We start from the raw sequence: 27,763 nt of genomic DNA, 5'->3' as shown, positions 1-27,763 counted from the left end.
ATTGGTTCAGATTATTTAGATTATCACAGACCAAAAAAAAAAAAAAGTGAATAGAAAAATAATCATAAAAAAATACTTTCTTAGTGTGCAGACCTTTTTATAAGTGTGGATGCTATATATACTTACACTGACTGTTGACAAGTAGCTTGTTCCAGTCTCAGGAAAGTTGAAGATCTGAAGGCTATATCCATCACAAAAGAATACAGTACCTTATAATTATATATAACTCAAGAGGTTTCAGAGTTTATGCACTAGAATTATGATTATGAATAAACTGTATTTAAAAAGTTTTTTTCAAAACCGAATTCAAAGCTTTAACAGAATTTGTAAATGAATGTGACAATAATTATTGGTTTAGAACACTTGTTTTCTTATCTCTCTCTGATATAGTATAAATTATACACTGAAATACCTGTTAAATCACCTTCAAAATATAATGCTAAAATGAGATTTATCAGCTTGAGAGTAAACTAATTTCAAATTGATTTATGGGATCTCAGTATGCTATGAAATGTTTTTACTGTATAAACACTTCATCAAAGCAGGCAATGAAGCTTACTTTGTAGCATTTACACAAAGGCACAGGAGCTGTTCATGTGATCAAAGATTAATGTTTACCTTGTATATCTCATATTTTATCCACAGAATATCATTCTGAGCTAGTTACTGGAGAAGATGCAGCTATACCGATATATACATTGACTACTGAGAATAAGGAAATGGCTGAGATTCTCAATACCTTCTTTACATCTGTCTTTAATAGTCAGATCAGTTATCCTCAGGGTACTCAGCCTCCTGACCTGGAAGTCTGAGACGGGGAACAGAATAAACCCCTGCACAATTCAGGCAATTAGAGACCTGCTGCTCCACCTGGACTGTCAGAAGTCTATGGGAACCAAAGGTGCTGAGGGTACTGTTCTATACGGTATTCAGTTTTGGGCCCCTCACTACAAGAAGGACATTGAGGCCCTGGAGCATGTCTAGAGAAGGGCTATAAAGCTGGTGACGGGCTTGGAACACAAGTCCTATGAGGAGCGGTTGAGGGAACTGGGGTTATTTAGTCTGGAGAAGAGGAGGCTCAGGGGAAACCTTATTGCTCTCTACAACTACCTGAAAGGAAGGTGTGGGGAGCTGGGGGTTGGTCTCTCCTCACAGATAACTAGCGATAAGACAAGAAGGAATGGTTTTCAAGTTTCAAGAGCCAGGGGAGGTTTAGGCTGAAAATTAGGAGACATTTCTTCTCAGAGAGTGGTAGGCATTGGAATGAGTTGCCCAGGGAAGTGGTGGAGTCACCATCCCTGGGGGTGTTTAAGGAAAGGTTCAATGTGGTGCTTATGGTTTAGTGGGTAGTACTGGTGGTAGGGGGACAGTTGGAGCAGATGACCTTGGAGGTCTTTTTCAACCTTAATGATTCTATGATTCTGTGATTCTATACTGAAAGATTCAGATCACCCTTTAGTTCAAACTTTCCTTAATATCAGTCACACCATAGCCACAAAGTCAGTTCAGATTTCAGCTAAATACATTTATTTAGGAGTAAGTAAATGTGTGAATCCTTAATACACTTCCATTCTAAATGTTGATATTGTAATAGAACAGAATGCTAATATTGAATTAATTGAATGCCCACTTATGGTAGGGTATTGTACTCACAATATAATGTGTTATAGATAGTACCCTTCTGTTAAATGTGCAGGTAATTAATTGGGACCAAACTGACCAACAACAACTTATTTACTTAAAGTACTGATTGAACTTAAATAAATAAATAAATAAATAAAAAGTTACTGATTTATCTTGTTGAAGGAGTTGTTTTTAACAAAATTCAAGTTTTGTCTGTTGAAAACTGAAAATTGTCACTTTATAACAGAAACCAAAGCAGTAATTTTCAAAAAAAATTCAGTGATTGTTTTCAATATGGGCTAACATTAGTACCAAGCTATTACGCTGTCATTGTTTATACATTACATCAGAAAAACATTTCTTCTTTTTCTGCTAAATGGCTGTATCATTTTCTTTCATGTCTTTTTTCTATTGTGGAACAACAACAAGAACAACAACAACAAAAAGCAGCTCCCCACAACTTCCTTCTTTCAGGTAGTTGTAGAGATTTCAGTATTCTCATGTTTCATTCTCATTCTAATATTCAGTATTCTCATGTCTAACTCATTTCTGGAGCCATTATGAAACCTATTGTCCACCTGCAGATCATCCAGCACCTCTCAGAAGAAAAAAGCTAATTCACAATATGGAGAAAGTATCTCCTTTTGATGTAAGTCTTACACTGTTTGAAGGAAAAGACATGCAAGAATCCCACTGCTCAGTAATGACAACGTATGTCTTCTTTTTTTTTTTTTCTTCCATGAGCAATGCTTCAAAACTACATAGAACAAACTTTAATTTTTATTATTGTTTTTATCTGTTGGGAAAAAACAAACAAACAAACAAAAAAACAGGGCCATGGAAATCTTTGTATAGCTGCTAAAAGAATATATTGTTCTAATTTGGATCAAGTTAAAGTTGCATTAAAACATTACCATTCATGTTTTTATTTTTAGGCTTGAACATTATGATAAAGTCTCCTGTTACATATGCATGAAATGTAGTGCTTATTGTGTTATGACTTACTAAAATATTTATGGGAAAATACCTAGTAAATAATGCTTATTCAATGTACTATATTTTAAATATATAATAAGGATATAGACATAAAATTGATATATATGTGTATATATATCCACAGGTCATTTATATTGACATTTAACTGCAAGAATAAAAGTCCTGATAAAAAAGGAAACAATTTTCTCATAATGTGGTTTAACTGAAATTAATGATAGATTTTAGCACTGAGGGTGCAGATAAAAATTATGTATAATATTTTTACAGAAATTAACATAAATATTATTTCATGACAAAATTTTGCAAAAATACTTATATAAGTTCAGTATCTTTAAAAATATATGTTATTTTTCTCTGTACATGCACATACAGGATAGGAAAAGTAATGGTAAGTTGTTTTAAAGGTAGCTAGTAAATGACGTCATAATTATTATTCTATTTATAAACCTCATTGTAAAGGAGATATGCAACATGAAATGTGCATAATTTTTATATGTATACATATAAAATTTGAATTTAAACTTTTTTTCACCACTTTTTTGTCTAGATAGCAGACTACAGCTTGCATGATTATTTTCTTAGAACTGATTTCAGATCTCAGTTTCTAATGAAACTAAAAAAAAAATAATATTAATATGTTACAACATGATGCAATTGTACTGAAATCAACACAGAACTCATGGGGAGGAAAGATTTGATCTTGAGGGGGAAAAAATAATTCTATAGGTAAGACTGAAAATAAAGAATAAAGTAATAACTAATATTTTGAAGAAACACACTGAGAGATATATAAATAAAGTAGAAACAGAATTAAAGAAAAAAAAAAGCATTTATAAGAGTGTTAAAATAATTCTGTCTAACAATAAATTTGACAGTTACAAATATTTTACCATATATTCGTCTAGTTCCAACCTCCCTGCCATGGGCAGGCACAACTCCCACTAGATCAGCTTGATCAAAACCCCATCCAACCTGGCCTTGAACATTTCCAGGGATGGGGCATCCACAGCTTCTCTGGGCAACCTGTTCCAGTGCCCCACCACCCTCTGAGTAAAGAATTTCTTCCTTACACCTAATCTAAATCTACCCTTTTTTAGTTTAAAACCATCATTCTTTGTCCTGTCACTACAATCCCTGACAGAGTACCTCCCCGGCTATCTGGTAGACCTCCTTTAGGTACTGGAAGGCCTCTATAAGGTCTCCCCAAAGTCTTAACTTCTCTGGACTGATCATCCCCAGCTCTCTTAGCCTGTCTTTGTAGGAGAGGTACTCCAGCCCTTTGATCATCTTCGGGGCCCTCATCTGGACTCGCTGTAATAGGTCCATTTCCTTCCTGTGCTGGGGACCCCAATGCTGAATGCAGTACTCAAGGCAGGGTCTCACAAAAGCAAAGCAGAGAAGGACAGTCATCTCCCTCAACCTGCTGGCCATGCTTCTTTTCATGCAGCCCAGGATACGGTTAGCTTTCTGGTTTGTAAGTGCCTATTGATGGCTCATGCTTAGTTCTTCATTCGACAACACCAAGACCTTCTCCTCAGGGCTGCTCTTAATCTATTCTTTGCCCAGCTTGTATTTGTGCTTAGAATCACCCCCAGGCCAGGTACAGAACCTTGCACTTGGCTTTGTTGAACCTCAAGAGGTTCTCACAGGCCCACCTCTCAAGCCTGTCCAGATCCCTCTGGATGGCTGTCCTGGTTTTGGCTAGAATAGAGTTAATTTTTCTCCTAGTAGCTGGAATGGTGCAACGTTTGGGATTTAGGATGAGAATAATGTTGAAATCACACTGATGTTTTAATTGTTGCAGAGCAGTACACTAAGTTACACTAAGCCAAGGACTGTTCAACTTCTCACACTGTCCTGTCAGCGGGCAGGCTGGGGGTGCAGCGGGAGCTGGGAGGGGACAGATCCAGGACAGCTGACCCAAACTGGCCGAAGAGGTATTCCATACCATATGGCATCATGCTGAACAATTAATATGGGGGGCCTGGCCAGGGTGGAGGGACCAGCTGCTTGGGGATAGGCTGGGCATCGGTCAGCAGGTGGTGAGCAATTGCATTATGCATCACTTGTTTTGTACATTATTATTATTATTATTATTATTATTATTATCCTTTCTTTTCTGTCATAATAAACTGTCTCTATCTCAATTCACAAGCTTTCATTTTATTTTATTTTTTCAATTTTCTCCCCCATCCCAATGGGGAAGGGAGGGTGAGCAAACAGCTGAGGGGTGCTTAGCTGCCGGCCAGGTTAAACCACTACAGTGGCATCTCTTCCTTTCAGCATGTTGATTGCACCAACACAGCTTGGTGTTGTCAGCAAACTTGATGAGGGTGCACTCAATCTCACTGTCCATGTCACCGACAAAGATGTTATACAGTGCTGGTCCCAATACTGACCCCTGAGGAGCACCACTTGTTACTGATCTCCACTTGGACATTGATCCATCAACTGCAATTCTTTGAGTGTGACCATCCAGCCAATTCCTTACCCACCGAGTGGTCCATCTGTCAAATCCATGTCTCTCTAATTTAGAGGCAAGAATATCATGGGTCAAATGCTTTACACAAGTCCAGGTAGATGACATCCATTGGTCTTCCCTTATCCATGAGTGCTGTAACCTCATTGTAGAAGGCCACCAGATTTGTCAGGCACGATCTGCCCTTAGTGAAACCATGTTGGCTGTCACAAATTACCTCCTTATTTTCTATGTACCTTAGCATGGTTTCCAGGAGGATCTGCTCCATGATCTTGCCAGTAACAGAGCCTGACTTACTTATACTTCCAGACATCTACCTTTTTTTCCCTTTTTAAAATTGGGGGTTATGTTTTCCCTCTTCCAGTGAGTGGGAACTTCACCAGACTGCCACAACTTCTCAAATATGATGGATAGTGGCTTAGCAACTACATCCACCAGTTCCCTTAAGACTCACAGATGTATCTCATCAAGTCCCATGGACTAGTGCACCTTCAGGTTCCTTACATGGTCTTGAACCTGCTCTTCTTCTGCACTGGGTAGTTCATCATTCTCCTAGTTCCTGCCTTTGCCTTCTGGGGCCCGGGCCATGTGGTTGGAGCTCTTGTCAGTGAAGACTGAAGTAAAATAATCATTTAGTACCTTAATACCTCAGCCTTCTCCATATGCCAGGTGACCAGGTCTCCTGTTTCCTTCCAAAGAGGGCTCACAATTTCCCTAACCTTTCTCTTTTTTTCCCTTTTCTTTTATCACTGATGTACCTATAGATCTTTTTCTTATTGTCCTTGATATCCCTGGACAAATTTAATTCTAAAAGGGATTTGGCTTCCCTAACCTGATCCCTGTCTACTCGGACAATGTCTTCATGTCCCTCCCAAGCTATCTGTCCTTTCTTTCACTCTTTGTATTCCTTATTCTTTTGCGTAAGCTTGGTCAGAAGCTCTTTGTTCATCCATGGAGGACTCCTGGCATTTTTGCCTGACTTCCTCTTTTTTGGGATGCATTGCTTCTGAGTTTGAAGGAGGTGATCCTTAAATATTAACCAGCTTTCTTGGGCTCCTCATCCTTCCAGGGCTTTGTCCCGTGGTACTCTACCAAGCAGATCCCTGAAGAGGCCAAAGTCTGCTCTCCTAAGAGAGCTTGCTGTACACCTTCCTTGCTGCCCTCTGAATGCAAAACTACACTGTTTCCTGATCACTGCAACCAAGGCTGCCCTGGAGTTTCACATTTCCTACCAACCCCTCCTTGTTGGTGAAAATGCATAGCACCTCTCCTCATTGTCTCTTCTATCACTTGAAGAAGGAAGTTATTAACATCAGTGTATTTCAGGAACCTCCTGAATTGCCTATGCCCTACCGTCCTGTCCCTCTGACAGATATCAGGGTAGTTAAAGTCCCCCAAGAGGACCAGGGCTTGTGAAAATGTTTCTGTGCTGGCCTGCTTTTCCTCCAGATGTGGAACAAAACACAAAATAACCAGAGGAATGTAAATTACCCAAAAAATGTTATCCTTTTTCCTATCACTACACTCCCTGACTCCCTTTAGGTACCGGAAAGCTTCTGTAAGGTCTCTCCAGAACCCTCTCTTCTCCAGGCTGAACAACATCTCCCAGCTTGTCTTTATAGGAGAGGTGCTCTAGCCCTCTCATTATCCTTGCGGTCCTCCTCTGGACTCATTCCAACATTACTAATCTCATTAATAAGGAAATTATCCCTGATGGCCCTACCTATTAATGACTCTACTACAAGTCACACAATAAAAACCTCTTTAATGATTATTTTGTTCTTTAATAATACATAATGTCTATCTAATTTGCTTTATACGCATTCAGGAAATACACTTAACCCTGGAAAAAAATTACAAAAACACAATAGTGATACACAAGATTGAATTTTTTTATAGTAATACACAACATTAAATCTTTTTATAGTCTCCAAATTATGCAGTTTAGAAATAGAATGAAGAGGAAAAACTGGAAAAAAAACAGTAAAAAATTATTTTGTTTCTACTTTTGTGTTTGATTATTCATGTTGGTCACTTGATTAATGAGGTCATGTAAAATGGAGAACACAAAGAACTGGATGTTTGTATGTCTGTTTTCTGAGATTCAACTGAAATCTAAAACAGCTTTTTCAGTTAGCCCTGTGACCATGGAATGGTCTGTTTTCATGAGCTCACCTGACAATCTGCAAATTTTCTTGCTTTCTGTGGATTGATTTTTTAACTGAATTGTCATTTCAACTGATGAATTCATGAAACATGAAGTTCTCCTTGTCTCATGAAAGTTCTCCATGTCTCATGAGACATGATGTTCTCCTTGTTTACCTAAGGTGACTCCTGCCAGAGCACCAGTGTCCTCCGCAGAGTCAGGAGCTGTGCCAGTAAATAAAGAGTGATGTTATAGAACGAAAACAGGGAGAGTAAGCTTTTTAGCTAAAGGATATTGAAGCTATATCCAAAAAGGATGAGGAAAAAAAAAAAAAAGGAATAATCTATTTCTTCTTTTGATGTAGTTTTGGTCTTTCATTGCATCGTCTTCATATATGTACATTCTTGCCTCCTCTTTGGCAATGATACTAAACTTAAATAGATCTGAGAGTCATGCCTAAAATCTGTTTAATCTGATATTTAAGTGGCCTAAGTGCCAGTCTTTATCTTTATAAAATGCCGTAATTTCCTCCTATTTTCAAAAACAAGAACAAATATTAACTGTAAACTGGAAAGATTTGACTATGAAGATAAGATATGAAAGTTACTGAAATAATCTTAGACTATGTTGAGAAAAATTTTCCTATTTAGGCTGAGGAACCTCTGCCATTGGGGATTTTTGAAACTTATAGAATCACAGAATATTACAAGGTAGAAAGGACCCACAAGAATCATTGAGTCCAACTTCTGGCTCCAAACAGGACTACCTAAAAATTAAACTGTATGTCTGAGGGTATTGTCTAAATGCTTCTTGAATTCTGGCAGGATTGGGGCTGCAACCACTTCTCTGGGAAGCCTGTTGCAGTGTCTGATCACACTCTCACATCGAAGAAATTTATCTTGGGTTTATGTGGCAAGGGTTTGATAGGAGGGGGGATGCAGGGGTGACCTCTGTAAGAAGAGTCCAGAAGTTGGACCCATGTTAGGTAAGAGCCAGTTCCAGCCAGCTCCAAAAGGGACCTGCCACTGGCCATAATACAGCCAATGAGCAATGTTGGTTGTGCCTAAATATGTGTGAGAGCATATTTAAGAAAAGGAAAAAAACTACTGTACAAGAGCATCTGGGAGAGAGAGGAGTGAGAAACAAGCCTGCAGAGATCAAGGTCAGTGAAGAAGGGGGAGGAGGTGCTCCAGGTGCCAGAGCAGAAGTTGCCCTGCAGCCTGTGGTGTACCATTCTGAAGACTTCCATGCTGCAGCCCGTGGAGGAGACCATGGTGAAGCAGGTCAATCTGGCTTGAATGGGGCTGCGGCCCATGGAGAGCCCCCACAAGGGCAGGCCTCAGGCCAGAGCTGCAGCCCATGGAGAGGAGCCCACGCAGGAGCAGGTGATCTGGGGGATCTGCCACCCATGGGGGATACATGTTAGAGCAGTTCATTCGTGAAGGATGGACCCCGTGGTACAGAGCCATGTGGGAGCAGTTCTTGAAGAGCTGCTGCCTGTGGGCAGCCCCTGCTGGCTTAATTCGGGAAGGACGGTATCCTGTGGGAGGGACCCCATGTGGAGCAGGGGCAGAGAGTGATCGTGAAGGAGTGGCGGAGACAAAGTGTTAGAAACTGACTGCAGCCCCCATTCGCCGTCCTCCTGCACTGCTCAGGGGTAGGACATAGAAGAGGGTGGATGGGGGGAAGGTTTTTAAATTTGCATTTAGTTTCTCTCTGTGCTCATCTGCTAGTAATAGGCAATAAATTATATTCATCTCCCTATGCTGAGTCTGTTTTTCCTGTGATGAGAATTAGTGTCCTTATTGTAACTCCTGAGCCCTTTCCATCACATTTTCTCCCCCTTTTCCTTTGAGGACAGGGAATGAGAGAGCAGTTGTAATGGAGTTCAGCTGCTTAACAAGGATAAAACCACCAGAACCTTCTCCTAATATCCCATATGAACCTCCCCTGTCCTGTCATTCAACAGCCCCTTCATGCTGAAATAGGCCCTTTGGCCCAATTTCTTGTCACCAGATGGAACAGATCAGCACCTTTCCCTCTGCTCCCCCTTGTGAGGATGCTGTGAACTGTGATGAGTTCTACCCTCAGTCTGTTCTGTAGGTTGAATAAACCAAATGGATTCAGCTGCTACTCATACATCTTCTCCTCTAGACCCTTCACTGTCTTTGTAGCCTAATGTTGGACACTCGCTTTTCTCGTGTTAACTCGTGTTATTCCCTTTTTGTTACTGTGGTGGCCAAATTAGCATGCAATATTTGAGATGAGGCTACACAAGCACAGAGTAGAGTGGCACAGTCATTTCCTTTGACAAGCTAGGAATCCTGTGCTTGATGCATCCCCGGACACAGGTCCTTTTTCTTACAGGGCACACTGTTGACTCAGAACTCCCAGATATCTTTCCATGGGTCTGCTCTCCAACCTCTGACCCCCAGTCTGTACATATAGCCAGGGTTGCTCTGTCCCAGGTGCAGAATCCAGCACCAGCTCTTGTTAAACTTCATACTGTTGGTGATTGCCCAACCTTCTAATTTGTCATGATCTCTCAGAAAGGCTTCTCAGCCCTCAACAGCTACTCCTAATTTAGTATCATCAACAAACTTAGTATATGTTTGAGTCCTGCATCCAGATCATTTATAAAATCACTGAAGAGAACTGTCCCTAAAAGCAAACAAGCTTTTAACAATAAAGAAAACATTAAAGAAAAAAAAAATGGCCCTAAAACTGAACCACACAAGCTGCATTCAGCAGCTTGATCTAAGCTTTTGTTTGAACATGATGTTGGATTAGGTGACCTTCTAAGATCCCTCCAAGCAAAGTCTTTCTGTGATTCTAAGAATAGTAATGTCATCTCTAGTTAAAGAAAATCCTATGGGAGTTTGATTAATAGAGAGGAAAAAGGCTGAATTAGAAGATAAGACTTTCACTGCATAATTATTTTTCATAATGAAGAATATTTATTTAGCTTTTCTTCAGTGTCCTGAAAATCCAAAACATTCTACTATCAGTGAAAAAAGAAAATTCTAATATAAATTTCAGTATAGCGCGTGGCATAGAATGGGATGAAATATATGCTAATTAAGTCAATTATGTTTAAAACCTTTCTGTAATGTGTTGAATATAACTTGAAAAAAAAATTTGTTATTTTCTGTGTACCTTAATGAAAAGAAGGCAGGATTTTCATACAGGTTTTTACTATTTTAATAGGGGCAGAAGGGGAAGCATTTGTTTGCAGATTGTAGGATTGGTGAAATATCCTTATTTGATAATACATGAAAAAATCCAGATATTAGATAATAAGAATTTTTTTCTTAATATATATATTTTTAAAGCCAATGAATATTTAATGTTCTGCTGTATTTCTGAAACTTTACAATGCCAATCCTAAAAAGAAAATATTTATTCTGAGAGATTGTAGCTATTTAAAATAATCAAATAGTTCTCAGTTTCATTTCTCAACTGTGAATATTGACTAGCAATAAGTTATGACAGTAGAAAATCTATTCATTTAATTTTGATATCTTGCTTCTGATTTTTGATTTTCCCTTTTCTCTTTTTTTCTCAGTGCTTTTTAAACTGATAGTTATTTAATATCTTAATGAAATTTAAAATATTATAAAATGGTATTATAGTGATGAGAAACTGTATCCTGTTGCAATAATATAGGCTCTTTGGAGAATAGCTATTCTTATTACTTCAATCACTATTTGTTATGAAATATTAAAAATTCAAAATGAGAAATTGATTCAGGTTATGTAAATATAAGCATTTAGTATCATCCAGGGAAAAACAGTCTGAAAGAAACTCAGAAATGTGGAACTTCAATTGGTAACCTTGCCTCTACTAATCCTGTGCTGGAAGACTTCAATGAAGCAGAAAGAAACAAAAATGGTGAAATCACTATTTGACTGTCAACTGCTGATGAGTTGACTGAGAATTTACTTTTTTATTTTGTATCTAAAATAGAATGGAGACTGGAAGGGAGGCAGAGGAGAAGAGGATCCAAATACATAAATTTTCTACCTTCGATGATCAAAATCTGTATCAGAATTCAAGAATTAGAATTGGACCCTTATTGTGGAGAAATTCAACACAACAGAATTTCTAATCCAAGAATTACGTTCAGTAGAATTATGCAGCTCTGGATACTAATGAGTATACACTGGTGATTACCAAACAAACATTTAGGAATTCTTGCCATATGGAAAGTTATCTTCAGTGTTTATAATGACTTCACACAGCTGCCACTGCAAAGTGGCCAACAGTGGAATTACTCTATTTTCATTCTGTCAGGAAACTTCAAAAGCAAGAGACCTAAAACAAGGATTATTCTTTTTCAGTATTACATGCCATACAGATAAGAAACTGTTGCAGACAGTTCTGTTTAAAGTCTTCTGGAATCTTGAAAGTCTCATATATATATATGTTCATCTCTCTAATGATTAAATTCAAAATATAAAGACAGAGAGAAATACAGAAGATGTAATACTGATTGGATGCTACATAAAACTTTACTACACTTTGGATTTTGAGATATTCCAAAAGGATTTGTTTAACCTTTGACAGGCAACCACTATGTACTATTGGTGCATAGGTACATCCAAGGAGTAACCTTTCATGCCACGAAAGACTTGACAAGACATTTTAGTGCAACAACAGAGGGTATAAATTTTCAGTATTTCAAAATATTCTCTAGGTCAATACACTGGACAAAGATGTTTATACTCCCTGGCCTCAGAAACAGTTCAAGGTCACTTGTCTACAATGACTAAATTTAGTTTTGTGGCAAGATCAGGATACAATATCATTAGAGTAAGAGAGGTCGCAGTGAGGGAATTACTGATGAGTGGTAGGGCTGTGATAGTCTAGCAGGATGCTCTGGAGGCAAAAGAAGGTGGAGTTAGAAAGAAGTCAGTTGTAGTTTTGTGGGTGTTATGGTATTAGTAATAATTAATTCAGCTTAGGTAGCACTGGGTGACTGCAGCAAGTGGGATGGTCTGATGGGGTTTAGGAGTTATGAGAGCCCTCAGGTTGCAGAAGAAACTGTTTGTTTTTTGATCTTGTTCTCTCTTCTTTTATATCTTGTTTTTTTTTATTAAGATTTGACAGTCTGTCTACCCTGCAGCTCGCTACCATAACCTGTTTCTTACTTTGCCTGCTGCTGTGAACTGCTTTGAGTGAGTTTTGTTCTGGAAGGCATATTGATAAGAAAAGAAGATACTGGTGTAATGGTAAAATCAGCAGAAGTCAGAAGAGAGTGGTTGGAAAAAGAGAAGTCACAAAGCAAGCTCAGGAAATATAAAAAATAAGGGAGCTCTAAAACTGCTAAAAAAATGGAACCTGCTTCTTTAACTCTCTCTCTCTCTTTTTTTCTTTTTTCTTTTTTTTTTTTTTTTTTCTAATGCTATATTATTTGGCCAGATTGTAAGAGATAGAGGCATGCTAACAGCGTACTTTTTAAAAGCTGTTAAGAGCTATTATTGGGAACTCATTTCTTTATCTGTGAAAGTCTGCAGGTAAACAACTGGACCCTGGCCTGATGTTTGGCTATCTTTACAACCATGAGCAGCTGAACAGGACATGGAAAATTGCTGGACATGACAATGAAATCAGAAGCTAACAAAGTTATGGATAATGATGTGATGAATGGATGGATTTTAGACATTGTTAAAGAGAATTTTGTGAAAGACATCAAACTTCACAGATATTTGGAGGACATGATTAAGGGTCTTTTGAAGAACAGTGTCTTGAAGGACCTGCAGGGCCTAAGTGACCTTATTAGTAATGCAAGGTTAGTGCAATGCAAAGCTGAGAAGATCTAGGTAATGGTATCAGAAATACTAATTTTCAGTACCAATGTAGAAAACTAGGACCAACAGGGAAAAAAAAAGTAGGAGGGTAGAAGCATGTTGTTTATCTGGGAATGGACAAGAGTAGAGAAAGAGAGACATCAATAGAGGAAGAATGGGCCTGGGGAAATGAAGTGCATAAAAGGGATCAGCTGGTCATATGTAATTGAGATGCAGTTTGGCATGCTTTGCTGTCAGAGCTGCACCAGTCACTGCAAACTGTCTTCTGTGAGAGTGGGCTTCCTATTCTGCATGTGGTGGTATGTGTGAAGGCTCTGCTTGTGAACTTCAATATGGGTTATTCATTTATAGCTAGTGGAGAAATCCATTTATGTCTGTGCATTTATGTATGTAGCCACAGAGAGCTCTCTTTGATCACAGGCAATGGGAAGAAGTCTCATGAGCAAGATGGTATTTGGGCTACAACTTACATATTATAACTCTTGTTTGTTTTATTACTGAAGATGGACAAACAAATACAACTATTTTAAGGTTGATAGACTGAAGATAATAATGTACCTGAAAGTTCCTAGATAGTTTACTTCTTCACCAAGTGGCTAAGTTTCAGAAATACAGTATATATTTTTATCTTTAATTATTGCTATTTTTTTTCCCTAGGTTAAAGTTAAGGGCTAAAATTCCCTTTCTTTCCAAGATGGGTAGATTTTGCTAAATAAATAAATAAATAAATAATATATTAGTAACTATCTCTCAAATCTGGAAATATTTTCAGTATCTTTATACATCACAATAACAACATAAAACATAATGTCTTTAACATATCATAAATTAAAAGTTATAGTAAAATAATAAAAATAACAACATTCCTAAAAGCAGTAAATATTCTAAAGTGATTGTAAACTTAAAAAAATTGTTTGTATAAGATTGGTATAAGAAAGCAATTCATTTATTATACATTTTGTCTTATTTTCAGAGAAAAAGAATAAAAATTGATATTTTTTTTTTATATTGAAAAATTGTTAAACTTCTATACTGGAAGGGGAAAATATCCATCAGAGAAAGATATTATACTTACTACTAATGTATGAAAATAATGGAAGGAATATTCAGCTGAAAATCATCAGGAATTTCAGTTATGCATTTCTTATTTTATGGAACCTCTTTCCTGCAAATGAACTTCCAAATGACAAAATTTTCACTATCACTAATAATGTGTCAGAAACCAGTGGGTTTTTAACTTTTTTAACTTTTTAACTGTTTTTACAACACCTTTGTCTTGATAAATAATTTGCTGTAAAATCACGTCATTATGGATACCTAAGAAATTAATGTATATCATACATTATAAAGTGTCCATTTCCTTTTTCAGGCTGATTTTCAAAATGGAATTATTAGCTTAAAAAAGATCAATAATTTCAGGTCACTGTCCTTTACAGTCCTCTCTCAGGTGACTAATAATCTATAGGTCAGGAAATAACCTGTTCTATCATATATAAATATATATATATATACATATATATATATATATATATATATATAAAAGGTTAATGTTATCCTCAAGACCCCAGTTCAATTAATTTAAGACAAACAGAATTTTCTAAAGGTTATGGCAAAAAGCATCTTGGAAACAAGAAATTTTAGTTTTACTTTAAAAACCATTGCCTTAAATGATATACATTCAAGTGATTAAGAATATTTTTAGTTTAAAACACAGAATGTAATATATATCACATTGCTAGTAAAGTTTGATTTTGGATATCTGTGTGTGCTTCTTCACATAAACAAATTTTTCTGATGGATTTTGTAACTGAAAGGAAAAAAAAAAAAAAGGATCAAGTTATAAACTTTATCCCAATAGAATAGTAGATATTCCTGACTAGTTATTTAAACTTCTTGCTGTAATCACAAGTTTTCGTTGCTCCTTTTAGACAAGTAGATATATTATCTAATATTCCACTTCATTTATCTTCTGCAGTGAAAATCTGAGAACTTAGAATGCTCTGAAGGAACTTAGTTCCTTGTAGCAACTTTATTTTAATTTTATTTTAATTTTATTTTATCTTTACTCTGGTTTTAGTTTAAGCCTAAAGAAATTGGGATCTTGTTTTTCTTCATGGTATTTTCCACAGTCTTTTAATTTTAACTCTCCTCTTTTTCTTCTTTTGATAGAATAAATTGCTTAGCTGTGAGTAAGGAGTGAAACACTCACATCACCCGTCATGATACATGATATCTATCACTGCTTATGTGTTTGCGGGTTTGTGGTTTCACTACCAAAGGAGGTAGTATTCTGATTTTACACCCTACAATGCACAGAACTGCTGCCTTGTTTTTGGGTAGTCTCAGGCATCACTTGAATTGATTCAAGTCCTCCTATTGTAAAAGATAAAGAAATAAAATGAAATTACATTGTGTGATTGCTTCCAACATTACATTAATGTAATTCTAAAGAAGAATATTTTTAAGAACTTTCCTTGAAGAAAGAATCCTTTAAAATTCTACTACAGTCATGTAGTAGGGGTGTGTGGGGGAGTTGCAGGGTGGAGGAGGGGTGCTCACTTCTGCAGAATAAACTGTGGCTGTATTTCCATGGTTAACTGTATCATCATAAGGAGATAAACCTGTTGCTGTGTGTTCCAAGAGTTACAAAATGTCCCACATTCTCATTTAGGGCTAGTTTAAGGCTAGACTCCTCAGGAACAGGTTAGCATGTGCAAGCTACATACAAATTGGCTTAGGTTATCTATGCATCCTGAGGGATACTCCTGTGACCCCACAATATATTGTCAGGTTTTGTGTTTTTTCTTTCATTTCAAAGTTTCTGAAACAATAGAACTCTTTATGCAGCTTGTGAAAGCAGAGGTACTAAGGGCACATATTTCACTGCGTACAAATAGGTAAGAGGACACTGGAAATGGAGAATACAGTAATAGTTGGATAACTGTATAGTGTATAGAAAACAATATGTTGTCTGTTTTCATCTATTCTTTCATCAGGACTCTGGAGTGAATTAAACCCAGGACCACAGCCAGCTGAGTGCATATACTGCTAAAAAGCAAAGTACCAAGAAGAAAAATTAAGAACCACTGATTGTCAGCACCCCTAGATGTTAGTTCATGCCTTGGCTATATTCCTATGAGCCCTAATATACTTCTGAGATAGAAAGGGAAATATGCAATGCAAGCCAACTCAGTCTCGGGATTTTATTTTTTTATTTTTATTTTTTTGTACAAGTGCCGTGTTTCTAAAAGCTTAAACAGTAATCTGTTTCCATTAAAAAAATGCAAGAACCCTTCTTTATAATTATCGTGATTTGAAAAGCAAAAAAAAAAAAAAAAAAGGCAAAAAAAAAAGTAGATTAATTAGCAGCAATAATGACTTTAGCTTACTGCTTTTATTCATTGTAAGACTCACTTTAAGCATCTTTCTTTCACACTCTCTAAACCACTCACCCTTTTTATTTTTTATTGAGGTACTTCAGAATTAACATTCCAAAAGTTGCATTTAATCAAAAACAAGAATCTGTTCATTGTAAAATGAATCATCTGCTTAAAGGTTAAGATTTCGTTAATGTTGAGTATATGGAAAAGATTAGTTAGGGCAATCTTCTCAGTTTTTATATATGCATGTATGTATTTGTTCAAATGTATTAAAAAGCTATTGATAACAAATAATATTTGAAGAAATAATTTATCAGTTTTCTGTAAAGCTCAGTCATTCTAATTCCTTTGCCTAAAATTTAATTCAGTTAAGTAGTAAATAAATAAATGATATATCTACCTCATCTTTGTGAAAAGAAGCTATTCAGACCCATCTGCTTAAGCTATATTTCACACACATGAAATTTAACACGTTAAATCCTTCCATAACAGTTCATTTTCACAATTGCTTTTACGGCTAGCTTGTCAGAGAGCTCCAATCTTTAAGCCAAATGTCCTCTCACAGAGATATTTGATGGTTACTTTGATTACAAAGAGTGTTTAGTGATGTAAAGTAATGTAAAATGCCAGATGCCTGTGTGGTAGGACCAAACAGAATGTACTGGAAGCTTGAAAAGATTACGTTTAGAGGCAATGTGAGAATTTCAGACTTAATCCTAGGAAGTAAAAGGTCAGGTCGTATTTCTACTTCATTTTGCATATTCATATTTTTCTGTGGCAGAAAATACAGCCATAGATTCTGTGAAGTGACTCTCACTACAGAGCATAGTATGTTCCAAATGAAATCTCTACACAAGATAGATTTTTTTTCATACATTTATAAATAAATTTAGACATGCACACGTGTAGCCGTAGAAACTAACAACATTTTAAATAGAAACAAAAAAAATAAAAAATAAAAAAGGAAAATTGTATTATGAACTCATTCACAGTCCACAGATTAAAGTATTCAGCAACATCTTTAAGGTTCAAGTCCAGGAAAATTCTCATCTGACTCCTATAAAATGCCAAAAATTTCTCATGTGGAGCAGATTACAATGATTAGCAAAGTCATGTTTGAAGGAGACCAGCAGTGGTGTTGTATCAAAGTGATACTATATTACCATTGTTAGTAACAAGCCAGAAGCAAAATTTTCAAGGCCCTTGGAAAGCAGGTTGTCAGGATCATTTTCTCCGAACTCTTCTTGAGCTTTGCTGTCATTTGGTTTAGAATCATAGAATCAGTAAGGCTGGAAGGAAAAATAAAATATAATTTTAACATTATTGTTCTTGTTACTACAATTACTGCTACTGTATTTTTCCTGTAATAGTATTGTTTATTTTCTCTTTTTGTCTTACAGAAATCTACACTAATCTTTGTTTAGATTGTTAAGATTTACGTGATTTTGAAAGTCAGATATTTGGCCTTACATACAAGCTTTTTCTTTTTGTTGATATCAATACTTTATACATAATGCAACTAGAATTCCAATAGTATATACTGACGATTTGCATTTACCTTGCTGCAAAATTACTTAACGCACAAATTCAATAAATAACCAGGATAATTTTGTTGGGAATGATAGTAATGTTCTCTCTGCAAATGAATAAGCAATAAACAATGACTTTCTCCTGTTACATTAGTCAGAAATTTTCATAGAAGCAAAAACAATTGTATTTTTGGAATAGGTATGCCTGTCTTAATGCTTTCAACCAAACATTCAATCTTTATTGAGTCAGCTTTCATTAAGTACATATATGTGGAAGATAAATAAAATTTGACAATCAAAATACATAATTAAAGCTCACAGTATGTTGTCATAGTACCTTTAAAGACTGGTTGTGAAGCAGACAGGGTCTCAAGGAATGCTTCTGGTCTGTTCTAATAGTTGCTTCCTTCACTGAACATTCCTTAAAATTTTATTGAGGCTAACAAAAACATTCCCTTTAACTTAAATGGGTTTAAATCAAATTGCAAGGAGAAGATTCAAACATAAACATATGCCACTTTTGATTTAGTGCATTACCTGTGCAGACCAGCAACTGCCCTTCCAGAATGGCAGAGGACACCCATAGGTCCGGTGCTTTCAGCTCCATGTTGAGGCCTCCATGCCTCCATACCTTGAAAAGCACAAGATACCATTGTTTAGGTAATAGCTATTTCTCTCTTAAATGCTTGACTTCCATGGCACCATACAGACAACAGAGTGTTCCATTTCCATTCCCCAAAGTAGCTTACATTTTTTTTATTTCAAATTCAATATTGTAGCAATTGGATTAAACCCAGTGATGGTATAGCTGTGTGTAACAAAATAATAACACAATTTTTTAAGATGATACTCCTTCCTATCAAAATAATTGCATCTTTTAGTTGAGCAAACTGGATCAATGTATTGCATCAAACTTCCAATACTCAGCAACTTGTGTTGTACTTCAGGTCAGTCAATTCAATTAGAATGCTCCCACCACATATGATTAAATGTCCTTTGCAGACATTGACTATGCTTACTGTCCAGAGCTGACATTCGATACACATTAACATATATCCTAGGGAAACTTTGGTTCCTGTTCCTCTTATTGATGTGCCACGTATTTTAACTGATTAGTGTTTTAAAATACATATGTGCTTAAAAGAGGCAGTCTTTTGTTCTGCAGTGGGGAAACCTCTCCATGAACAGAATCTGCTCAGAGTGCTGTGGGAAAATCTATCCAGGACCATTTGATGCTGCTTGATAGTGGAAATCCCAGTGCCTCAACAGATGTTAAATTCACTTCCTGTCTATATTCTTCTTTTTATTCTATCTTATTTGAACAACTATTTTGTTATGCAGTTTGTTGTCAAGCATTTTTTACTGAGATCCTGAAAGATCTCACTGTCCTCCAACCCTGGTGAAGAACATCATGTTTGTTGTTTTTTTGTGTTGAGTTACCAAAGTGAAAGATAATGTAAATGTGACCTTTTGACTTGCTGAGGTATCTCTATTTAATTTTAAAATCTTCTGTTAGGTGTGTGTATGTGTAGGAGAGAGCTAGAAAACTTTTGTAATAATGTCACAGAATGTCTTCTTAAGACTAAAAAGCAAGACAGCACTGTAAAAACATTTTATATTCTTTTGGATCAGAAACCTGACCAGTCAGTTTTGCATATCAATAGGATACTTTTGTTGCAGACTACAAGAAAGATAACTGCATATGCATCAAATGACTGGATTATGACTCTACAGAAGTTAAAGTTCAATGCTGCAATTAAATCAACTCTGGTTAAAACAGCAACTTTGCAGAAAGGTCGTACATGAGTGCTGAGAGGCTGCAATCTAAAACATCTGAAATAAACAGCAAATGAACTATTAAGAGCATGAAAATCAAATCCTTTCTGAATATCTGTTGAACAAACCAAGATGTTAGGGCAGAGAAAATCTTACATAATTCTGAAGAAAAAGGTGATTTACATTGGTAGTATATTTGCATTGAAGATGTTTAGTGGAAATCTTGTTTGTTAATGAAAAAAGTTTTATATATATGTATATATTTATTTCTGTTTCTACTTTTTTATTATTATTTTTTTAACAGCTTCAAACTGTTAGTGAAGCTGGAAATGAATCCTAATATATTCAGGAAAGCAAATAATAAATTTTATGGAAGACAGAACCTTAAATGAGGAAAGATGAATTAGAATATTACAATAGAAATAAATAAAAATAGACATACCTAAGGTGTTTAAAAACCTGATGCATTAAATCAAATGACTATAAAACACCTTTTTACTCAATGCAATAGCCAGGATCAAAGAATTTATTTAAACTGATTTCCTATTTATTTATTTATTTGTTTGTTATTTAAAATAATTTCTATTACTTATTGAAGGATTAGCAGCACTAGCCTTTCAAGAGAAAACAAAGAAACATATTACTCCACTCTGGAAAAAGAAGAATACTTGAAAAGATCTATGGGGTCAATAAAATAGGTTTCAACTTGTACAAGACATAAGAGGTGAAGATTCTCAGGAAATTAGCATGAAAAATAGTAAATATAATCTAATTTTCATCCAGTGTTTTGCAGATAAAACATTATGCAGGAGGGTAGGTAGAATATAAATGATGCAAAAGTAATTTTGTATGCAATGGATATATAATGTAGGACTCTGATAAATTAAATTAAAAACAAAATAAATAAATAAGAATCTAGCATCCTATACAAACAGTATCTGAGGCTCCAGGTTTAATTTTAGAACAAATCTGCACAGAGTTACAATTATAAGGGAAACAAGAGGACCAGAACTAATTACTACTATGTGTTTCCCTTGCTTTTCTTTTATGCCACCTTAATCTTTTCTAAAAGTTTAAATTTGTTTATCATGTGGAGTGGTATGAATTTTCACCATTGTGGTACCTTTCACTATTTAGGTACCTTAAAGGAGGCTATAGTGAGGTGGGTCTATTCTCCTACGTGCCTAGTGACAGGAATGGGCTAAAGTTGCACCAGGCAGGGGAGGTTTAGGTTGGATATTATAAAGAACTTCTTTACCAAAAAGGTTGTTAGGCATTGGAATGGGCTGCCTGGGGAAGTGGTTGAGTCACCATCCCTGGAGGTGACTTTAAAATGTCATTTAAAAAAAACTTTAAAACAAAACTTTAAAAGTCATTTAGATGTAGAGCTCAGTGATATGGTTTAGTGGAGGACTTGTTAGTGTTAGGTCAGAGGTTGGACTAGGTGATCTTGGAGGTCTCTTCCAACCTAGATGATTCTATGTTTCTGTGATTGTGACCACCACCACCACCAACAACAACAACAAAAAGAATTTATGTGACGTAAGTGAGTTTACCAACTGCACTGCAATACATTAGTGGACATAAGCTCTTCAGTACATATTACTCGATTCAGCATTCCAAGTTTTTAGAGCACTTCTGTTATAGTTTACTTTTTCCTTAAATCACTTTTCTCAACAAAATACTCAGTGAAAATATCAATATTTTATACAGAATTATTTTACCCTCAAGATACACTGTTCTTTTATAAACATGCACTTCTCATACTTCTTGCAGTTTCTAATTAAAAATATACTAAGGTTTCTAATCGCTATCAGATTTTGCTAGCGTTGATTGACATTACCAAATCTATTACCAGCTTATATGGTCCAAGAGAAATGGGTAAGCATTCTAGTTGTGAGCAGGATCTTTTAAAAAATAATTTTAAAAAACATATATTTCACAATTATAACAATAAGGGGAAATATAGTAAAAGAGGATATATATATATATAGAGAGAGAGAGAGGAGATATATATATATACACACATATATACATATATTTTTTCCCCACAGTGTAATTGTAAATGGATCTCACGAAGCACAGATGAGTACTATGAATATGTTGTACAAATTATTACATATTTACTCCTTCTCTCTTTAATATTTTTTCTTATTTTCTACTTATGAAATATCTGGCCTAAAATGGAACGTTTATCCATTACTGTATGTCATATTACTGAGGTATGTGAATGACTAGTATTAATAATAGCAAATAAATTTCATTTCCAGTGTGGCCCTGTAATGTCAAATCAAGTCAAAATTCATGTGAATTTTGTCCTTTTTTGCTTTTATGTCATCAGTGATTCAGAAAGGGGGGGAAAATAAATAAATAAATAATTAACCTTCAGTGGTTGTTTTTCACTTTTCCTTCCTTCCATGAAGAACAACAGATAAATAAAATTTTAAGAGCCATTAACTAAATATCTTCTTTTATAAAGAATGGATTAACTCTGAATGTTTGGAAAAAAGAATTAATCATAGAATCATAGAACAGTTTGGATTGGAAGGGACCTTTGAAGATCATCTAGTTCAACCATTCTGCCATGGGCAAGAACATCTTCCACTAGATGAGGCTGCTCAAAGCCCCATCCAACTTGAATTTGATCACATCCAATCAGCAACAAATCTCTGGGCATCAACAAATTCTCTGGGAAACCTGTTCCAGTGTTTCACCACTCTCATCATAAGAAATTTCTTCCTTTTATCCAATTTAAATCTACCCTCTTTTACTTTAAAAATGTTACCCCTTGTCCTGTCACTATAGGCCCTGGTAAAAAGTGTTTCTTGATCTTTCTTATAAGCTCCCTTTACATATTGAAAGGCTGCAGTAAGGTTTCCCCAGAGCCTTCTTTTCTCCAGGTTGAGCAACCCAAACTATGAGCCATTCTTCATAGGAGAGGTGTTCCAGTCCTCTGATCATTTTGTGGTCCTCCTCTGGACCTACTCTAACTGGTCCATGGCTTTTTCCTACTGGAGACACAAGAGCTAGAAGTACTCCAGGTGGAGTCTCACAAAAATGGAGTAGAAGGGGTAAATAACCTCCCTCAACCTCTTTTTATGCAGTCCAGGATACACTTAGCTTTTTCGGCTGCAAGTACCCATTGCTGGCTCATATCTAGTTTTTTTATTCATTTGTTTTACCAAGGCCTTCTCTGTGGGCCTGTTCTCAACCCATTCATCATCCAGTCTCTACTCATACAGGGGATTGCCCCAGCCCAGGTGTGGGATGATGCACTTGACCTTGTTGAACTTCATGAGGTTCACATAGATACATTTCTCAAGCCTGTCAGGGTCCCACTGTATGGCACACCTTCTCTCTGGTGTACTAACTGCACCACTACTCGACTTTGTATCATCTGCAAACTTGCTGAGTGTGCACAAATCTATGTCATTGCTTAAAGTATATAAATTCAGAAGGTGTAATTATGAGCTTTCTTCAGCTCTTTTGGAAGCTGTGCCCTGTCAAGCAGGACACACAGCTTGGCAAAACATTTGGAAGGGTAAGGCACAGGGCAGGCAGATATACCTGCTAAAAATTTCATGCACTTTCAACTATTCATTTGATAAACTTATATGCCTGGAGTATAACTGTATTAGGTTTACATGTCAAGATTTTTTAGTGGGGGAGGCTACAGTGGATGCCTCTGTGAGAAGAGTCCAGAAGCTTCCCCATGTCATATAAGAGCCACATCCAGCCAGTTTCAAAAGGGACATGTAGCTAAGCCAATGTCTGACACTGTTTGCACTTCTGTGAGAGCATATTTAAGGGGAAAACTGCTAACTGCTGAGCAACAGCAACTGGGAAAGAGAAAAAATAGAGAGATTCCTACAGGCCCTGGGATTAGTAAAGAAGGAGGGGAAGGAGGTGCTCTAAGGCATAAAAGAGGGTAGGTGGAGGGAAAGGTGTTTTTAATTTGCTTTTATTTTCTTACTGCTCTAGTCAGTTAACAATAGAAAATGAGTTATATTAATCTCCCTACATTTTCTGCTTTCCCCAAGGCAGTAACTGGTTAGTGATCTCCCTGTCTTTTCTCCATCCTTGAGCCCTTTTTCTCCCCTTCTTCCTTTGAGGAGGCAGAGTAAGAGAGTGATTATGGTGAAGTTCAGCTGCTTGTCAGGGTGAAGTCACCACAATTCATCATCTGTACACTTTCCTTAGGAAAACTTGGCTGATTTTTCTAAAGTACAGGATACTATTACCCTTCTTCTACTGATCCAGGTGTGCACAGGTATCTCATTAGCAACTTTAACAACTTTACCTGAAGATAAAAATATGACAGTTTCTACTAAACATTTTATGCTTCATACATATTTCATACATACAAAATGAGTACAAATACGAGTACAAATATGAACTTGTGGATGGAATGCTAAAAAAGATCTAACCATATTTTTAACACTCTCATCTATACAGTCATTATGAACATTCATTTCTGCATTAATATTCTTCAGTGAGCACATACACAACATCAAAAATTTAATGAAAATTTACTTTAAATAGAAATTTAACTAATACATTAGCTAACAACTGTATAATTATAATACTTATTATTGTTAAACAAATAAGAAACTTCTTTATATGAGAAAGAAACAATCTTAGCAGCTGTGATGTAGAAATTAGTAATTAGTGGTGTTCTTACAGTCTTTAGAAGTCATGATGCAAGATTAAAATGTCATTTAAAACTAGAATACCATTTAAATTTAAAAGAAAAAAATAAAGAGAGATAGAAATTATGGTTAAGTCACTACACGAAATGCCAAAAGTTAAATGCAGGATAATGCTGACAATACAAGCATTAATAAGTAACTGATTATTATATATTATTATATATACATATATATATTATATATTATTATATATACATTATACATACATACACATTATACATACATAAAACAATATGTATGAAATGCTTACTAAAAAATAAAATCGTGTAAGACATAGAACTACAGTGTCAAGAATAAGTTCTGTTGAATACCTTCATACTTTCATTCTGCACTTAGCTAGTCTTTATACAAGGAGAACACAAACTGAATCTTTGCTTGAGTAAGAATATTGGGATATTGCCTATTCTTTTATTACAAATATGAAAAAAAAATCATACAACCATTCATAATTAAATAGAATTGAAAAACATTTTGCTAGAATGTGATACACTTATTCTTTAAGCAGAATTTTAGAAATCCTAAATTCCCTTCTGAATTCCTTTAAAAATCCACTTTCTAATGTTTACTCAATTATTTCTGTACAAAATTAATTCCTACAAGAGCAGTCAGTAAAAAAAAAAAAAAAAAGTCTACTGACAGTAAAATTTACTTAAAATATTATTTAATAACTTTTTTTTATTACGACATATAGATCTTCTGCTAACCCACTTCACAACTATCTCATCTGAATCACAGAATGATCAAGGTTGGAAAGTTGAAGCTCTACTGCAGCTCATCTTGTTCAACCTCTCTGCTCAAACAGGGCCACCTATGGCTGGTTGCCCAGGATCATGTCTAGGTAGCTTTTGGACATCTCCAGGGAGGGAGACTCCACAACCTCTCTGGGCAATCTCTTCCAGTGCTCAGTCACCCTCACAGTAAAGTGTTTTCTTGATGTCAGAATGCCCTGAGTTTCAGTTTGTGCCCATTGCCTGTTGTCCTGTCACTGGGCAACACTAAAAAGAGCCTGTCTCTGTTCTCTTTGCACCCTCCCTTCTGGTGTTTATAGACATTCATACGATTCCACCCTGTGCCTTCTCTCCTCTAGGCTGAAGAGTCCCAGCTCCCTCAGCTTTTCCTCATAGGAGAGATGCTCTAGTCCCTTCATCATATTAATGACCATACATAGGATTCTTTACAGTATGTTCATGTCTCTCTTGCACTGGGGAACCCAGAATTGGACATAGAACTCTAGATGTGACCTCACTGATGCTGAATAAAGAAGAAGGATCACCTTCCTCAAGTTGCTGACAGTATTTTACCTAATGCAGCTCAGGATGTAACTGGCTTTCTTAGCAGCAGGGGCATACTGCTGACTCATGTTCAACCTGGTGTCCACCAGGACCCCCAGGGCCTTTTCTGACAAGATGCTTTCCTGCTGGATAGGCCCTAGCATATATTAGTGAATAGGTTTGTTCCTTCCCAGGTGCAGGACTTTTTTTTTCCTTGCTGAACTTGATGAGGACCCTTTCAGTCCATTTTTCCAGTCTGTCCATGTCCCTTTGGATGGCAGAACAATCAACTGGTGAATCAATGGTTCCACATAGTTTTGTGTCATCTGCAAACTTGCTGAGGGTACCCTCTGCCCCATCAACCAAATCATTAATGTAGTAGCATTAAAAAGGACTGGACCCAGTACCGATCCCTGGAGTACAGTGCTGGTTGCTGGTCTCCTATTATACTTTGAATTACTAATGACTACCCTCTGGGCCCATTCATTTAACCAGTTTTTGATTCACTTCAGTGTCTGCTATCCAACCCATTCATCAACAGCTTGTCTATGAGAATTTTATGGAAGCCAGTGTCAAAGACATCAAAGGCCTTAAAGTCCAGGCTGAAAACATCCACTGCTTTCACCTCATACATCAGGCCATTTCATTATAGAGACTTATCAAGTTTTTCAGGCATGACTTCCCCTTATTGAATCCATGCTGACTACTCCTGCTGTTTTTCTTGTCTTCCATGTGTGTGGAAATGGTTTCTGGAATTAGCTACTCCATCACCTTCCTAGGGATCAAGGTGAGTCTGACTGGCCTGCAGTTCCACAGGTCCTTCTTCTTGTTCTTCTTAAAGATAGGATTGACATTTGCTTTCCTCCAGTCTTCAGATATTTCTTCCAGTTTCCACAATCAATCAAGGATTATCAAGATTAGTCTTCCAGTGACACATGACATTTCCCTTAACACTTGTGAGGGAAATCAGGGCCCATCAGGACTCAAATCAGTCCACTCCCATCAGGGCCAATGGACTTATGCATGTCCAATTTGTTTAAGCATTCCCTGATCCTCTTCCATCAAGGGCACATCTTTCTTGCTCCAGTTTTACCTTGTGGTTTCTTGTACTTGGGATTCCAGAGGGCTTGTCTTACTGGTAAAAACTGAAGCAAAGAAAGGACTCAGTAGCTAAACCTTTCCACCATTTATGACCTATTGTGTTTTCCCTTCAACAGACATCAGTGGATGAAGTACCTCATGAGAATATCTGTCTGTAAATGACCTACCTACTTGTTCTACCTTCATATGGCCTGAAACAGTAACATTGCCTAAACTTGTCCTTTCTTTAATTCTGAACAATAAACTCTCTGGAAGCTTCACATCTTCCTGTAGACACATATCCATAAATCCCAGCTGCTCTCTCACACACAGGAAGGCACACTCTTCTTGTCTTAGCAACCAGTTCTTCCTAAGGAACCAGTATCCTGCCATATCATTACAGTTATGGGAGTCATCTGACAAAGTCTCAGTGATGCAAACAATATCACAGCCCTGAAACTGAACACATATCTCTAAAGAATTTTGTGTATTCCCCTGTGTCAATGATTGTTGTGAGACCTCCAGCTCAGCTCACCTCTACCATTAGATTTAGCATTACAGTTAAGGTTCAGAGAATGACTTCTTAGAGTTTAGAGTCTTGTGGAAACACAGAATTGCAACAAGATTTGTCCCCTCACAGAATTCTTCTCTGGGTCAGTAATGGTGCCTGAAAGATAAGGCTCAAAATACCTCTGCCCTTAGGGTTAGGATTAGGGTTATTGTTAAGAGAGTGACATAGCCTAGAGCTCCATAGGACATTGAAGCTGCTAAAGACATGCTGAGGGAATCATGGGACTATAAACAAGACTTGTTACATTTTTCAGTTCTGGTCTAGTGATGTTGACTGATAGCTCCAACTGAGCTATCCTACCATTACACTTAGGGTTAGAGTTCAGAGAGTGACAATGCTTAGAAGTCCAACGAGACTGGGGCTGAAATATACATGCTAAGGGAAATACAGGAC

This window comes from Anser cygnoides, chromosome 1 (assembly GCF_040182565.1).
Source record: "Anser cygnoides isolate HZ-2024a breed goose chromosome 1, Taihu_goose_T2T_genome, whole genome shotgun sequence".
Classification (NCBI taxonomy): domain Eukaryota; kingdom Metazoa; phylum Chordata; class Aves; order Anseriformes; family Anatidae; genus Anser; species Anser cygnoides.
The sequence above is the reverse complement of the archived record's forward strand: the minus strand, read 5'-3'. Positions refer to the sequence as shown.